The sequence below is a fragment of the Sapajus apella genome, unplaced genomic scaffold (genome assembly GCF_009761245.1).
Source record: "Sapajus apella isolate SASKATOON/1434 unplaced genomic scaffold, GSC_monkey_1.0 scaffold101, whole genome shotgun sequence".
Lineage (NCBI taxonomy): Eukaryota > Metazoa > Chordata > Mammalia > Primates > Cebidae > Sapajus > Sapajus apella.
Window position 1 is genome coordinate 4208763 of NW_022437041.1, and position 18167 is coordinate 4226929.

General features: G+C 37.2%; 1 pseudogene; it reads left to right on the forward strand.

The window, feature by feature from the left end:
- Positions 1 to 975: 975 nt before the first annotated feature.
- Positions 976 to 15116, forward strand: LOC116536534 (annotated as a pseudogene).
- Positions 15117 to 18167: the final 3051 nt, after the last annotated feature.

Sequence of the window (18167 nt, forward strand, 5' to 3'; positions counted from 1 at the left end):
TTGACTACTGTGAAGAGTGTTGCAGTAAATAAGAGTGTGCAGATATCTCTTCAATATATTGATTTTCTTTCTTTTTGGGTATACACCCAGCAGTGGATTTTCTGGATCATATAGTAGTCCTATTTGCAGTTTTTGGAGGAAACCCAATACTGTTCTCCATAGTAGCTGTACAAATTTATATTCCCACCAACAGCATACATGGGTTACCCTTTCTCTACACAGATAATAACAGATCTTTGCCAGAATCTGTTATTATCTGTGTTTTTGATACAAGCCATTTTAACCGGGATGAGTTGATATCTCATTGTGGTTTTAATTAGCATTTATCTGATGATTAGTGATGTTGAATATTATTTTTATAATCTGTTTGACATTTGTCTTCTTCCAAGAAATATCTATTCAGATCTCCTGCTGATTTTTAAATCAGATTATATTTTTTTCTGCTATTGAATTGCTTAAACTTCTTCTGTATTCTGGTTATTAATTTCTTCTTAGATGAATGGTTTGCAAACATTTTCTTCAATTCTGCAGGTTGTGTTTTCAATTGTTAATTGTTTCTCTTGCTGTACAGAGGCTTGTTAGCTCCGTGTAATGTCATTTGTCTATTTTCGCTTATGGTGTCTGTGCTTTTTGGGTTTTATACAAAAAAAAAAATTTGCCCAGATCAAAATCCTAACACTTACCCAATGTTTTCTTCTGGTAGTCTAATGTCCTAGATTTAAGGCTTTAATTTATTTTGATTTGATTTTTGTGTGTGGTGAGAGACAGGATCCAGTTTCCTACTTCTGCATTGAGTTATATAGTTTTCCCAACACTGTTTATCCAAAAGTGACAAACATTTTACCCATTGTACGTTCTTGGTGCGTTTGTTGGAAATGAGTTTGCTGCCCTCGCTCACTGCTGATAACCTGTCTTTCCGCGCGCACACCCCGCTGCCGCCCGCAGAAACGCTTCGGTTACTCAGTCTTTTGCCACATGAGACCGGTGTCCAGGGTTCTGGCTCCCCATCTCACTCGGGCTTATGCCAAAGTTGTAAAATTTGGTGCAGATGCCCGAGCTTAATGCTTCAAGGTGTAGACCTTTTAGACAACGCCGTAGCGGCTACAATGGGGCCAAAGAGAAGCACAGTGATTATGGAGCAAAGCTGGGGAAGTCGCAAAGTCACAAAAGACGGTGTAACTGTTGCAAAGCCAATTGACTTAAAGGATAAATCTAAAACTATTGGAGCTAAACTTGTTCAAGATATTGCCAATAACACAAATGAAGAGGCTGGGGATGGCAGTACCACAGCTACTGTACTGGCACAGTCTCTTGCCAAGGAAGGCTTCAGCAAGATTAGCAAACGTGCTAATCCAGTGGAAATCAGGAGAGGTGTGGTCTTAGCTGTTGAGGCTGTAATTGCTGAACTTAAAAAGCAGTCTAAACCTGTGACCACCCCTGAAGAAATTGCACAGGTTGCTACAATTTCTGCAAACGGAGACAAAGAAATTGGGAATATCATCTCCGATGCAATGAAAAATGTTGGAAGAAAGGGTGTCAGCACAGTAAAGGATGGAAAAACACTGAATGATGAATTAGAAAGTATCGAAGGCGTGAAGTTCGATCGAGGCTGTATTTCTCCATACTTTATTAATACATCAAAAGGTCAGAAATGTGAATTCCAGGATGCCTATGTTCTGTTGAGTGAAAAGAAAATTTCTAGTGTCCAGTCCATTGTACCTTCTCTTGAAAATGCCAGTGCTCACTGTAAGCCTTTGGTCATAATTGCTGAAGACATTGATGGAGAAGCTCTAAGCATATTCATCTTGAATAGGCTAAAGTTTGGTCTTCAGGTTGTGGCAGTCAAAGCTTCAGGGTTTGGTGACAATAGAAAGAACCAACTTAAAGACATCGCTGTTGCTACCGGCGATGCAGTGTTTGGAGAGGAGGGATTGACCCTAAATCTTGAAGACGTTTAGCTCCTGACTAAGGAAAAGTTGGAGAGGTCATTGTGATGAAAGATGATGCTATGATCTTAAAAGGGAAAGGTGACAAGGCTCAAATTGAAAATGTATTCAAGGAATCATTCAGCAGCTACATGTCACAACTAGTGAATATGAGAAGGAAAAACCGAATGAGCAGCTGGCAAAACTTTCAGACGGAGTAGCAGTGCTGAAGGTTGGTGGGACAAGTGACATTGAAGTGAAGGAAAACAAAGACAGAGTTACGCACGCCCTTAATGCTACAAGAGCTGCTGTTGAAGATGGCATTGTTTTGGGAGGGGGTTGTGCCCTGCTTCAGTGCATTCCAGCCTTGAATTCATTGACTCCAGCTAATGAAGATCCAAAAATTGGTATAGAAATTATTAAAAGAACACTCAAAATTCCAGCAAGGACCGTTGCTAAGAATGCAGGTGTTGAAGGATCTTCGATAGTTGAGAAAATTATGCAAAGTTCCTCAAAAGTTGGTTATGATGCTATGGCTGGAGATTTTGTGAACATGGTGGAAAAGGAATTATTGACTCGACAAAGGTTGTGAGAACTGCTCTGTTGGATGCTGCTGGCGTGGCCTCTCTGATAACTACAGCAGAAGTTGTAGGTACAGAAATTTCTAAAGAAGAGAAGGACCCTGGAATGGTGCAGTGGGAGGTGATACGGGAGATGGCACGTTCTAACTCCTACCATAGTGCTTTACCTTTATTAATGAACTGTGAGAGGAAGCCCAAGATGCAGTGTTCCTCACCAATAACTTCAGAGACGTCAGTTAGAGAAAATGAGGGAAAGGCTAGCTGATGTTTAAGACATCACAATGACCATCAGTTACTAGTTTCAGTTGACAAAATACATAATGGTTTATTGCTGTTATTGTCCATGCCTACAGATAATTTATTTTGTTTTTTTGAATAAAAAGACATTTGTACATTCCTGATATTGGGTAGAAGAGCCATGTACCAATGTGCTGCTTTCAGCTTAAATCACTGAGGCATTTTTATTACTATTCTGTTAAAATCAGGATTTTAGTGCTTGCCAATGCCAGATGAGAAGTTAAGCAGCCTTTCTGTGGCGAGTGAGAATAATTGTGTACAAAGCAGAGAAATATCCAATTATGTGACAACCTTTGTGTAATAAAATTTTGTTTAAGGTTAAAAAAAAGAAAAGAAAATGAGTTTGCTATAAATGCATGGATTTATATTGGTGTTCTCTGTTCTGTTCCATTGGTCTATGTGTCTATTTTTATACTGGTATCATTCTGTTTTGATAGCTTCGTAGCAAATTTTGAAGTATCTGTGATGTCTCTAGCTTTTTTATTTTTGCTCAGAATTGTTTTAGCTATTTGGTTTTTTGTGTGGTTCCATATACATTTGATAATTTTTTCCTATTTCTGTGAAGAATGTCATTGGCATTTTGATATAGATTGCATTGAATCTGTACATTATTTTGGATAGTGATGTCATTTTAACAATATTAGTTCTTCCAGTTCATATGCATGGCATATCTACCCACTGTTGTTGTTCTCTTCAATTTTTTTTCATTAGAGTATTATAGTTTTTCTTATATAGATCTTCCACTTCTCTAGTTAGATTGATTCCTAGGTATTTTACATTTTTTGTAGCCATTTTAAATAGGATTTCTTTTTCAGATTGTTCACTCTTGGCATATATAAATGCTAGTGATTTTTGTATGCTGATTTTGTATCCTGCAACTTTACTGAATGTATCAGTTCTAACAGACTGTTGGTGAAGTCTAGTTTTTTTCTAGGTATAAAATCATATCATTTTCTAACAAGGTTAATTTGACTTTTTTCTTTCCAGTCTGAATGCCCTTTATTTCTTTCTCCTGCCTAATTACTTTGGCCAGGACTTTCAGTGTTACGTTGAATAAAAGCATCCTTTTCTTGTTTTAGCCCTTAGAGAAAAGGCCTTCAGTTTTTTCCCCATTTATTACAATGTTAGCTGTGAGTTAGTCATACATGACCTGTATTATTTTGAGGTATGTTCCCTCTACACCCATTTTGACAGAAGTTTTTATTTATAAAGAGATGCTGAATTTTATCAAGTGCTTTTTCAGCATCAATTGAAATAATCATGTGGTTTTTGTTCTTGGCTCTATTAATGTGATATATCCTGTTTGTTGATTGGTGTATGTTGAATCATTCTTACATCCCTAGAATAAATCCCACTTGATCATGTTGAATGATCTTTTCAATGTGTTGTCAAATTTGGTTTGCTAATATTTCGTTGAGGATTTTTGCACCTATGTTCATTAGAGATATTGGTCCAGAGTTTTCTTTTTTTGTTGTATCCTTATCTGGTTTTGGTTTCAGTGTAATGCCTGGCCTTGTACAATTAGTTTGGAAGTACTCCCTCCTCTTTATTTTTTTTAGTGGTTTGAATAGAATTGGTTTTTATTCTCATTTAAATGTTTGGTAGAATTCAGTAGTGAAGCCATCAGGTCATGGACTTTTGTCTGATGAAATACTTTTTATTATAGCTTCAATCTTGTGACTCAGTGTTGGCTTATTGAGGTCTTCTGTTTCTTCATGGTTCAATCTTGGTAGGCTGCATGTGTCCAGAAATGTATCCATTTTTTCTCAGTTTTCCAATTTGTTATCGTGTAGTTTTCACAATAGCATCCAATAATTCTTTTTATTTTTGAGGTCTCAGTTATTATGTCTCCTTTTTGCCTCTGATTTTATTTACTTATTTCTTTTATGTTTTTTATTAATTAGTCTTGCTAAAGATTTGCTTACCTTAAAAAAAACCCAAAGTTTTGTTTCATTGATTTTGTTTTAGTGTCCATTTATTTCTGCTCTAATTGTTATTTCTTTACTTATACTAATTTTTGTCTTGGTTTGTTCTTGTTTTTCTAGTTTCTTCATGTGTATCATTAGGTTGTTTATTTGAATTTTTCTACTTTTTTGATATTGGTATTTATTGCTATAAACTTCACTCTTAGAACTGCTTTTGCCACATCCCATAGATTTTGATATGTTATATTTCCATTTTCACTTGTTTCAAAACAGTTTAAAATTTCCTTCCTAATTTCTTCATGGCCTATCAGTCATTCAAAAGAATGTTTTTAACTTCTGTGTGTTTGTTAATTTTTCACATTTCCTCTTGTTATTGTTTTATAGTTTTATTCCATCATGTTTATCAAAAGTACTTGAAATGATTTCCAGTTTTTTGAATTTATTCAATTTCGTTTTATAAAGACCATGCCTAAGACATGGTTTATTCTGGAGAATGTCTCATGTACAAATGGAATGAATGTGTACTCGGTAGCAGTTGGGTGAAATGTTCTGTAAATGTCAGTTAGGTCTGTTAGATCTAGTGTGTAGTTTAGCTCTGCTGTTTTGGTGGTGTTGTCGATTTTCTGTCTGGATGATCTGTCCATTACTGAGAGTAGGATATAAAGTCCCTTACTTGTACGGCATCTCTCCCTTTAAATTTACTAACATTTGATTTATATACTTGTGATCTCCAATGTTGGGTGCATAGCTATATATATATATAATCGTTATATCTTGTTGCTGAATTGACTCCTTCATGATTATATGTTGACTTTCTTTGTTTTTTTTTTTTGCAGTCTTAGATTTGTTGTTGATTTTGTCTGATATAAGTATAGCTACTCATGCTTTTTTTAGTTTTCAATTTCATGGAATATCTTTTTCTGCCTCTTCATTTTCATTCTGTATCTGTCTTTATGGGTTAAGTGGGTATCTTGAATATTGTTGAATCTCATTTATTTATCCATTCACTTATTTTATGTCGTTTAATTGGAGAATTGAGATCATTCCTATTCAGTGTTATTATTGATGAGTAAGTACTTACTGCTGTCATCTCGTTGCCTGTTTTCTAGTTGGTTTGTGACTCTTTACTTTCTTCCTTTCTTACTGTCTCCCTTTGTTGTTAAGTGGTTTTCTCTAGTACTGTATTAATTGGTTCTCAAGCTGCTAATATAGACATACCCGAGACTGGGGAATTTATACAGAAAGAGAAGTTTAATGGACTCACATTTCCACGTGGCTGAGGAGGACTCACAATCATGGTGAAACACAAAAGGCACATTTTACATGGCAGCAGGCAAGAAATTATGAGAAACAAGCAAAAGGGGAAATCCTTATGAAACTATCAGATTTTGTGAGACTTATTCACTACCCCAAGAACGGTATGGGGGAAACTGCCCCCATGATTCAAGTTTCTCCCACCAGGTCCTTCCCACAACATGTGGAAATTATGGGACCTAAATTCAAGATGAGATTTGGGTGGGGCCATATCCAAACCATATCACATAGTACGTTTTAATTTGTCACCTTTTATTTTTCATGACTCAATTACACTTTCTTTTTTTTTTTTTTTTTGCTGTGGTTACTGTGAGGCTTACACAAAAACATCTTACCACAAGTTACTTTAAAAGTGACAGCTTATCTTAAATCACAAACAAAATAAATGAAACAAAGGCAACAAAGAAAAAGAAAAGAATCTACACTTATCCTTATTTCCCTCATTTTGATTTTTCATTGTCTCAAACTACCCATTTTTATATTACCTATCTCTTAACAGGTTTCTGTAGCTATTATTGTTTTTGATAGATTTGTCTTTCGTGCTTAGAGTTATGAATGAAGGCACATCACAATTGTAGTAATAAAGTATTCTGGGTTTGTTCATGTACTTAATTTTACCAACAGGTGTTATACCTTGACAAGTTTTTTTCTTTTCTCTTTTGTTTTTTGCACATTAGGTTTTTTTTTTTTTTTTTTTTTTTTTTTCTTAGATTCAAGAACTTCTTTCGGAAGACAGGTGTGGTAGTTTTGAATTTTTTCAGCTTTTCTTGTCTGGAAAAGATTTATTTCTCCTTCATATCTGAAAAATAGTATCCTGAGTACAGGATAGCAGTTTTTTTATTTGAGTACTTTGAAAATGTCATTCTACTTTTTCCTGACCTGTACGGCTTCTGTTGAAGAGTCTTTTCCTAGATGAATTGGAGCTCCATTATATGTTATTTTCTTCATTTATCTTTCTACTTTTAGATCATCTTTTCGTCCTTAACTTTGAGAGTTTTATTATTCTATGCCTTGTGGCCTTGTGGTAGTCTTATTTGGGTCCATTTGATGTGATGTTTTCAGACCTTCCTGTAGCCAGATATTTCAATCTATCTCAAGTTTTAGAAAATTTTCTGTTGTAATTTCTCTGAATAAGCTTTCTACCTGTTACGCTTGCTCAATTCTCTTTTGAACACTAATAATTCTTAGATTTGGACTTTTAAGGTAATTTTTTCTGATAGGTGGTCTTCATTCCTTTTGTTTTTTTTCTTTTTTATCCTCTGACTGTACTTTCAAATAGATGGTGTTCAAGCTCAGTGATTTTCTTTTTTTTCCCTTTGCTTGGTCCATTCTGCTGTTGAGAGGCTCTAAACAGTTCTTCATTTTAGCAAATGTGTTTCTCAGTTCCAAGTTTCTGTTTGATTTTTTGTTATTATTTCAATCTCTTAAGCTTCTCTGATAAATTTCTGATTTGCTTTTCTCCACTATCTTAGAGATTACTGAGTTTTCTTAAAACGGCTATTTTGACTTTTTGGGAAGAGAGCTCACAAATTACCATCTCATTGGAGTTAGTCACTGGATATTTGCTTTATTCTTTTTAGGAGGTCATGGCTCCCTGTTTGCTGGTATTTCTTGTGGGTATATGTTTATAATTTTGGATTGAAAAATTACTTGTTATTCTAGTTTTCTCTGTCTGGCTTGTTTTGATTTTTATTGGATAAATTTATTTAGCAAATATTTGCTGCTAGGTCACTGCCTTTTTTTCTGCCCTAGGTGGTGCCATAAGCCCAGGTTTACCTTGGTGCTAATAAATAATTAGAGAGCTAATCATGAATCATCAATGGAGAAGGTCCCAAAGAGATTATCGTAGCAGTATGGAAAGGCTAGCTAAAACCTGTGAAACACCTCATCTGTATATTTGAATTCTGGATTGTTGCTGATGAAAATCTTGAGACTGTTGATTTGTTTTTGGTTTTTGGTAGGGGATGGAGAGTGAAACTTCTTCTGTGCCACTTTTTTAAAACTGAAATTCCCATACTGAATTCTTTATATAAAATTCTATGTATGTTTCTGATTATTTCTTTAAGGTTTTCTTTTTTTTTTTTTCTTAAAGTTAAACTTCTTGGATAAATAGTCAAATGTTCTTCCTAACTACATCCTTTCTCTCTGCCTGTCCTTGGGGATATTTCTCCCTTCAGGCAGTCACAATGCTTTCCATGGGTTATGGCAACACCTCTCCTGCCAGGGAACCCAAGATGGTAAGAAACCTGGTTGACCAGCTTAGTCTCACCTTTTCCAGTGTAGAATCTATAAGTTGGGAAAGATATTTCACATGCTTGTTGCTTGGCAGAGGAAGTAGGGAGGGGGCTCCCAGATATGTACGTTTGATTCTCCTACCATCTGCATGGAGTTTCTTCAACTGGGTCTGTGGCCCTGGGATCTGTCTCATCTGCTTATTTGAGTTCTGGACTGCTGCTGATGAAAATCTCCATACTACATATTTGTTTTTGGTTTACAGTAGGGAGATGGGGAGTAAAGGTTGCTTCTATGCCACTTTCTAAAAACTGGAACTCCCATAATGAGTATCTTTACATAAAATTCTATGTATATTTCCAATTATTTCTTTAAATTTTTTCCTTAAATTTTTTTTGGCCAAATATTAAGAAATCTGTATCTATTTCTTATAGGCACTTTACAATCTCTATAATTCACTGAAAAATGTTTCAAGTGAAGTAAATGTATCTATGCACATGGTAATATGTACAGAACATACACTGCTACATACTTTATTTGCTTAAAGTTTCTTGTTCATGTATAACATCTGAAAAAGTGACATACATTACATAATTGTACTTTAAAATTTTTTAAGAAAAAAATATTATTTAAAAAGGAGATAAAAAGCACACTAATGGCCTAGGTGTGGTGATTCATGCCTGTAATCCCAGCACTTTGGGAGGCCGAGGTGGGGTGGAACACCTGAGGTCAGGAGTTCAAGACCAGTCTGGGCAACATGGCGAAACCCTGTCTCTACTAAAAATACATAAATTAGCTGGGTGTGGTGGCACATGACTGTAATCCCAGCTACTCAGAAGGCTGAGGCAGGAGAATTGCTTGAGCCCGGGAGGCGGAGGTTGCAGTGAGCTGAGATTGCTCCACTGCTCTCCAGCTTGGGTGACAGAGTGAGACTCTGTCTCAGAAAAAAAAAAAAGTAAACAAAGAAAGACCATTAAAATATCAGTCCAGGAAGACCAAGACCCAGCTAATATATATACCAAAAAGAGAAACGATGAAACATTAATGAGATAACATAAGCAAAGCCCTCAATATGAAGACTCTATAATCTTTCTGTCACTTTAAATGCCATTTGTTTCAGCCTTTACTCAACAACATTTTCTCTTGCAAAGTTTATATTTGGTTAATCTCTCTTTCAGTGCATGAGTGTATTTTAGTTCCCTTCCTTGTAATATTTGAGTCCCTTCCTTTTCACCCTTTTCCTTTTTCTCATTTCTACTGCATGCTACAAACACGTGTCTTCTCCTTTTGTGAGCCACTCTTCACTCAACCTGGATATCAATGAGCAGATGATACTCAGGATCATTTTCACTTTGTTGGGATCACCCTTTCTTAATTTTACCTGCGGAACATTTCAAAGTCCTTGCAGCGTGGAAAGGCTGGCTAGGACTTGTGAAACACGTCACCTGCATATTTGAGTTCTGGGTTGTTGCTGATGAAAATCTTGATACTGTATATTTGTTTTTGGTTTTCAGTAAGGGGTGGGGAGTAAAATTTGAAATTTTTACCTATTCCAAAGATATCAGATTAGATTATAGCTTCCTGTTATTTTAATCTCTCTTTATCTAAGGGTTGTTATACCTGGCTCCTGTGGAATTTATATACTGAAGATACATCCTAAACAGAATTCAGGATTAAACAGCAGAGTAGTAATATAGCTGTTGATCGCCAAATTTATATCTCCTGAATTTTTTTCGCTCAAGTCCCAAGCTCAGGTAGCCAACTGCAGACTGTATTAGGCATGTCAAACTTGGCAGGTTCGCTAACTGTAGGCCTCTTCTCTCTACCCTCTTATCTTTTTTTGTACCATTCTCTTCCTGGTTCTTTACATTCCTTCTTTCTTTTACTAGAAAACTCCAATATTGTTCCATATTCAGGGCCTTTGCACTATCTGCTCTTTCTGTCTCAAATACTCTTGCCTCAAATCTGTACACGACTGGCTCCTTCTCTTCATTCAGGTGTCAGCTTTAATGTCTTGCCCTCAGAGGGGCATTCCCTACTAAGGACGTAAGGCAGGCCCTTTCTCCATAATTCTCTATCCCACTATTCCACCACTCTGTTTCACATTATTCATAGAGCTTTCTTTTTTTTTTTTAAGTGTACTTTTTTGAGTCAGGGTCTCATTCTGTTGCCTAGGCTAGAGTGCAGTGGCCCAGTCATGGCTCACTGCTCCCCAGACTCAGGCAATCCTCACATCTCATCCTCTTGAGTAGCTGGGACTACAGGCACTTGCCACCTTGCCCATCTAAGTTTCGTATCTTTGTAAAGACGGTGTTTCACCATGTTGCCCAGGCTGGTCTTGCACTCCGGGGCTAAAGTGGTCTGCCCACCATGGCCTTTCAAAGTGCTGGGATTACAGGCCTAGCACTTTTACTATCTGATTTTTTAATCATATTTATTTGTTTATTGTCTTTCCCTCCTCACTATGTACAAGCTCTATGGGAAACAAGATATTATTCGTATCTCTATGTAACAAGTAAATACTATGTGGTACATAGTAGCCACATAGTAAAATTTTTTTACTAAATGACTAAATGATATAATTTTGCAGTAAGTTCAACACAAACGTTTATTTTTTTCACTGTAGAACATGTCACTGTTCTTGTGTTGAATATTAAAGGAAGTCATTGGCTTGAATTTAGAAGTGATGTTGTACAGACAGTATGCAGTATGCATTTTTAATCTCCAGGCTCAAATTAAGGGTGATAAACTGTGGTGTAAAGAACCTGAAATCCACAGAGTAAAAAGCAGATTCCAGTCTTCTGTTTTTCACCCTTATTCTGTAGCATATACTTATTGACAGGTATGGTAGACAAAAACTGATGCCACCATCTAAACTAATTCTCTCTCTTCGGAAAATGTATATGTGAATTAGAATAAATTCTAATTATATGTGGTATTACTCCCCCCCACATTTTCCTAATTTTTTCATTCTAAGTTGGAACAGGGACATTGTTAGGGAGCTGACAAACAGGCTTGGTTTCAGGTCACCGTCTTCTTAAAAATTTGGTTCCTGCTTACAAAGAAGGTATTCAATACTTTTCAATTTAGGAAGCAAGGACTTTGATTGTTTTGGGTCCTCAGGTTACTTTAGAACCTGATGAGGCAGAGGCATCAAGTTCAAAAGCTACTGTGCATGGGTTGAGACCTAGTATGATGAATTCTAAGTCTCATCATGTGCAGTTGAAACAACCGCAGATAAGAGATAGCTTTGCACCTACTTGGCTTACAGAGATACCAAAATTTGACAATAACATTTGGTTCTTCCTCTAACCTCTACCTTCATCAGATTTCTCATCTAAGCTTTAACGTGTTTGTTTGTAATTACTAAGTACTAAAGCATTGCCATTGGAATGTGTCCTGTTCTCCTTCCTGAGATTAGCTGTTATAGAGTCATGCTCAGATATCAATTATTTTCACCAATATATGAGCGAGATATATGGGATATTGATGTTCAGAAAACTGAACAAACATGTGGGTGCATATGGTAGTATAATTCCTAGTGGAGGAGTGGGTTTACAGCAGGAATGTCACATATTGGCTTCAACCGGCCCTTTAGTTTTGCCTGCACTATCCTGAATACATCCCATCAAGTTTGATTGAAACTTCCATTTATGAAGTTTTAACTGTGAATTGGAATGATTTTAGATTTTCATAATCCAGTCACAGGACTCCCCACATCCCCCTTTTTTTGCAGTAGTTAAGTTTCAAAATCTCTTCTCTAATCTAGCTGAATATTCTACTTGTTTTGCTTGGCTGAAGCTCAGAAATGTCCGATAATCAACGCAGGTATTTTTTAAACCTTAGACTTTTTTTGCACTATAAATAAGATTGTCTTCAGCAAGCTCTTGGTGGTGTTATCAGCTGCTTTGTCACTCACATCTAGGACTTACGTTCTCTTGTGAACAGAAACAATTTCATAGAACCTCGACATATGATAAGACCACTCTGTGACCATAATTGATCAAAACAAAGACTGTTCTAAAACTACGTCTGGACACAAAGCATGAACATTGTCCAAGTCATAAAATGCTAAATATCTCTCTTTGACTAATATGAATGACAACTGTGCATGTGTGTATTTTTTCCCAACTATGGTTTTAGCCTCACTTTAGTCTGCCCTTTCTATAAATAAGATTTATTGAGATATGCAATTATAAAATAATCCGTTTTGTGGTAACACTCAATGCATAGGAAAGCCCTACTTCATTAGGCCCTCCTCAAAATTTCTCAACTGTAGCCCAAGTCCTTTAAGTCTTTCACTGAGATACCCAGGAGACCCCATGATATACATTCTCTCTTGAGGCAATGAGTGTTAAGTCCAACTTGTTCAACTATATTTGTTCCTGATGGTCTTTGGCTGGAAGGCATTGACAGAACATTATATCTGCTGGCAACTGGTAAAATTTCACTTACTCTCAGACAATGTCAATAAAGGGAAGTTCTGGGGCTTCTCTTTGGATTAACTCACATGAGAGTATACACTGTACAATCATGCAGACAGCCAAAGCTTCTGAGATTCGCTAATAGAAATAAGACTTCCTTCTCCAAAAGACCACAGCTCTGTGTCTGAGGACAGTTACACTCAACTTGTAATGCGCATGTGAATCATCTGGTGATCTGGCTTTACACAACGCAGGTTCCTATTCAGTATGTCTGGGTGGGGTCTGAGATTCTGCCTTTCTTTTTTTCTTTTTTTTTTTTAACTCTTTTTTTTTTCTTTTTTGAGACAGAGTCTTGCTCTGTCACCCAGGCTAGAGTGCAGTGTACAATCTCGGCTCACTGCAACCTCCATCTCCCGGGTTCAAGCGATTTTCCTGTCTCAGCCTTACATGTAGCTGTGATTATAGACGTGCGCCACCACACCCGGGTAATTTTCATATTTTTAGTAGAGAAGGGGTTTCGTCATGTTGCCCAGGCTGGTCTCAAATTCCTGACCTCAGGTGATCCACTTGCCTTGGCCTCCCTAAATGCTGGGATTACAGGCGTAGGCCACCATGCTTGGCCTGAGATTCTGCTTTTCTAACAATTTCTCAGGTGATGTTGAGGGCGAAACTTTGAGTCGCAAGTTTTTAATGGGTCCACAGGCTATAGATTTGAGCTCCTATTCCCCCTTTTCCCACAATTGGGGAAAAAGATGACTACAATACCAGGTAGAGCAAGGAGAGAGGCGATCCTAGCAGGAGTGTAGGAAAGTGTCTTACTCATCTCAGGCTACTCTAAAAAAATACTACAGACTGAGTAGTTTATAAACAATGGAAATTTATTTTTTACATATTTATAGGCTATAAATCTAAGATCAAAATGGCAGCATGGTCAGGCTCTGGTAACGGTCCTTTTCCAGGTAGCTGACTGCTGATTTCTCATTGTATCCTCACATGGTGGAGAGCAGAGAGAAGCAACTTGGGACCTTTATAAGGGTAATAATACCACCCTTGAGGGCTTCTTCCTCATGATCTCAACTAATCCTAATTAACGACCAAAAGCCTCACTTCCTAATGCCATCACATTGGAGGATAGAGTTTCAACACATGCATTTTGGGGAGGAGATAGTCCTTAAGAGTGAGGCCAGAAAGGCAAAAACAAAACAAAACAAAAATAAAACAAAAAACAAAACAAACCAATAGAGGGCAAATTATCAAACAAGATCTGACTGTGAGCAACTGGAGCTCACTGCTGTAGAAGAACTCAGGTGTCTGGCTAGACCATGCCTTGGAATTAGCTCGAGGAAACGGTGAGGATTCTATCCGTTGAAGTCTGCCTCTAGGGACAGTAACTCCTATCACTTTTTTCTTGTCTTGATAGCAAGGCTATTGTGCTACCAAACCCAAAACAAAGGAAAACAAAACAAAAACATCCAATAGAAAGTTGTGTTTATTTATAGTGACCAACTTTCAGCTTAGAGGTGAACACCAAGAGGAGATGGGTGGGACATGGACATCATCTGTCACTTGAATGCCAGGTGATTTATTAACACACAGGTGAGAAGCAATTCACCTATCCCCTCAAGAAACTCTAGGTGTTCCAGATGAAGGGGAGAGTATCCTTGAACTAGCTTCTGTCACAAACAACCTTGTCTACTGTGGGTTGACAGGAGGACCTCCTGAGAGACCCTCATGCATCATCTCAAGTAGATGAAATCTTGCTGGTCAGATAAACAAAGCTCACTTATCTTCATCTTCATCAGCTGTAACTGCTATCTGGCAATAGCCATTCTGCAAGTCCAGCAAGGTGAACTCTAGGTGCTTTTACAAACAGCTTATCGATCACTTCTAATTCAACAATTACGGTATAATAATGCACACACTTTCAATTTTTTCTAGTCTCCTTTCTCACTATTGCAATTGGAGAAGCACATGGGCTATGACTCAGTAATGATCCTATTAACCAACAGTTCCTCAAGATGATCCCGGAGGTCATTAATCGCCCCACAAAAAGCAATCCTCCTAGATTGTTCCAGAAATGCCCTTGAGTCATTTAACATGGTGGTATGCTGGTCTCCTTGGGCATATCCCACAAGCCAGGCATGCAGGGATTGACTTCAGTTTTCACATTAACCTATTCTGCTCAGATGCTAAAGAAACCACAAAGTGCAAGAATACTAGGCTCAGGTCATGGGTGTTGTTTTTAGGGATTATTTTCTTTTCTTGTGTCCATATGCGATTAGGCATTATACCTTAGACATGTTTGATGTGACTAAATATCTCTTATGCCTGGCCACAGTGTGCTACAAGATGAAAAGAGAGTTATCTTTTCACTATTGCCAAATCCAGTACAGGACGCATGACATAGCTGCTTCCTAGGTATTACTTTACGATCTCTTCGGGAGTTTTTAATGCCAGAATAATGCTCCTGTTAGGACAAGCTTATTTTACCCAAACTCAATTTTGGTAGATCATATGTTAACCCGAAAAACACCTGGACATCATATTTATCTGGTTTTATATGGCATGGCCTGTCTTCTCATTTAGTTTCTGGATTGGTCTACCGTTCCTGAGGGTAAAGATGATAGATTTAGGTTGAGACTATTCTTAGGAGAGGCAGGGATAAACTCCTGCAGTAACTTTTTGATATTCCCATTGTTAACTCTAGTTTCTCTTTTTCCTGATTGTAAGAGGGTAGGTCCCTAGCATTACAGCTGATGAGGACTTCCATGAAATTTCCCTACATTTCTAGTAGAAAGAAAAGTTCAGAGTGACTAAGTCTTGTTTCTTTCTTGTTTTATTGGGGTAGAGGGAAAGAAAGAAAATCAAGTAGTACTAGGGGGAGAGGAAAAACCACCATGCCACACACACTTAAAAAAGCTTCTAGGCCATAGACATGATTCCAGGTCTATAGCCACAGCAAGGCCTCCCCCATCAAAGACTGTGCTGGGACACAGCTCCTAGTTCTGATACTTGGTCTCACAAGCTTCTAAAGCTGCTGCTTTTGCTTTCTCTGGGGTAATATTTATTATTTGTGAGAAATAAGAGAAAGGTGTCAGTTCTTCAAGTGTCATGCACTCTAAAGGTTCTGAATTTTAAGTTTGAGAATGCTCATGTTGTCGCTGTAAATGGGACTGATTTGCTAATTTTAGTTGTATTTTTTTCTGGATTGCCCTTTACCACAGCTTTCCCAGTACCAATGCTGAACTGAAAATCTTTCTCTTCCTGCCCGTGTTGTTGTGAATCAAACTTCTAGATCCCTATCATTTTCATTCTCTTAGTTGACTTTGATCTAATAGGCTATAGTCCTAGAAATTTCCATAAGTGGCCCTAGCTATCCATACACATCTAGTTTGGAGACTGGATTCTGGTAGATTACTCTGCCTCTTTGTACTAGTCCTCTGCTGTGAGAGTGAGGATGCTTCATGTTGCAACTGGTGCTATTGTGACTTCTCAGTACCCAGGACTGATGTGCCAGGACGTCACTCCTGCCCTGGATGGCCTTTTCCACTTCCATCCATTCCCTCTCTCCCTGCAGATGTCCATTCAGAAAAGGGGGTTAGGGGATGACTCAAAAATCTTTTTTCTTTTCTAACCAAATACTGTCCATCAACATTTCTATCTGCCTTTAACCTGACACCTTCCATCTAATCTTATAAGCAGGTGCTGTTTCCAGGTGTTTACTTCACAAATGTAGGTGTCGTCATCACTGTGCTTTCTTACCTGTGAAGCTGGCGTGCACTCTTCCCTTATGTAAAGAGTGTGCCATCAGCATCAATTAAAGTCTACTGTTGTGTCTTCAAGAACATCTGTATTTCTACTCTTTTTAATCATGGCTTCCTTTATTACTTGAAATGCACTCTGATTTAACTACCTCCCCAACTTAAAATATTGAAACGTAGGGTAATATTGGCAGAAGAAGTATTAAAAAACATTTACTGTAACCTGTCCTTTCGTAGGTGAAGATACTGAGGCCTAGAAAAGTTGTGACTAAGCAAATGGTAAACAGCTGTCTAGAATCAGAATCCAATATAGCAGAAAGGTATTACATGCTCTTTCCTCAGAGAGAAGCCCTGTTGAGTGTAAGCACCTGACTTTTTGTCAACAGATGACACATTACATTTTGCTACTTACTTATCAATATTTGCTTTTGTTGGCGCATGTTCCCTGTGAGATTCTAAGCTCTTCATAGGCAGAGGCTGTGTCTCACTCATTTCTGCTATTCTCTCTATTATTAAGCATAACATCCTGCACTGGGAAACAGCTGGTGCTCACTAAGTGTGTAACCAGTAAACAATGCATGAACAAATGAGTGAGTGATCTTTTGCTAACAGTTATAAGGCAATATAGCTTAATAAGAAGTAATGGGTGGTTTGGAATGCCAGTTGTTTTGCACCACATTACCTAAACAGTTGGTTAATTTAAAAGTGATATGAGTTTTATCATCACGTAGACAAAAGCAGCTTATTAATTGGATTGTTCACTTTCTAGTTTGTGGCTGTGAGATCATGTAGATGGAAATTCATAGTGTTTTGTTTTGTTCTCAGATAAAGCAATGTTTAATTGGACGATATTGACCAAGTAAATTAAAGTCTTTCTGGGTCTTCTCCTCTCCATCTGCTAACAAGTGTAGCCAAGTGAGCCTGCTCACTGCTTCACAAGAAAATTGTCATGCTAACATCTTTGTAAAAGACAACTTCCTGGAGAGATATAAAAGGTCAAGTGGCTTAGTTCTTATCTCTGCTTAAGGAAGAGCCTGTAAATGAATGGTTTTATTCTTATTTATCAACACAACTTTGTGTCACTTTTGGCAATTTGTGTGGCCTGGAACTCTTCCTCATCTTCTTAATTTCACATTCATATTTACCAAGTAATATAATTACAAAAATTGCAAGTAAGACACTTGACGGATATTCTGTGGTTCTTTGGCTCCTGTGGTTCCTTGGACGTAAACACACACCCACACACACATGAAGAGAGGAAGAAAGAGAAATACAGAGAGAGAATGAATAAAATATTCACTTTCAATATGTTCAAGTTCTTTAGTTATTGAAAGTTTTTGTCAAGAAAAAATAGATTAAAAAATCAATTATTGACTTTAACACATAACTTATTCCCATGAGTTTTCCAAAGGGAAACATCTAAGTTCTAAAAGTGACCAACATATGATCTAAAAACCAAACATATCCATATTTTTTATAGATTTATTTTTGGTGTTCATGCTTTATACCAAGTCTTCAAGTTCTTTTGTTGTTGAAAATTTTTTCAAGAAAAAAATAGAAATAAGTAATCGATTATTGACTTTAACACATTACCTATTCTTGTGAGTTTTCCAAAGAAAAGGTCTAACTTTGAGTTCTAAAAGAGACCAACATATGACCTAAAAACCTGACATATTCATATTTGTTATGGATTTCCCCTTTGTCTTCA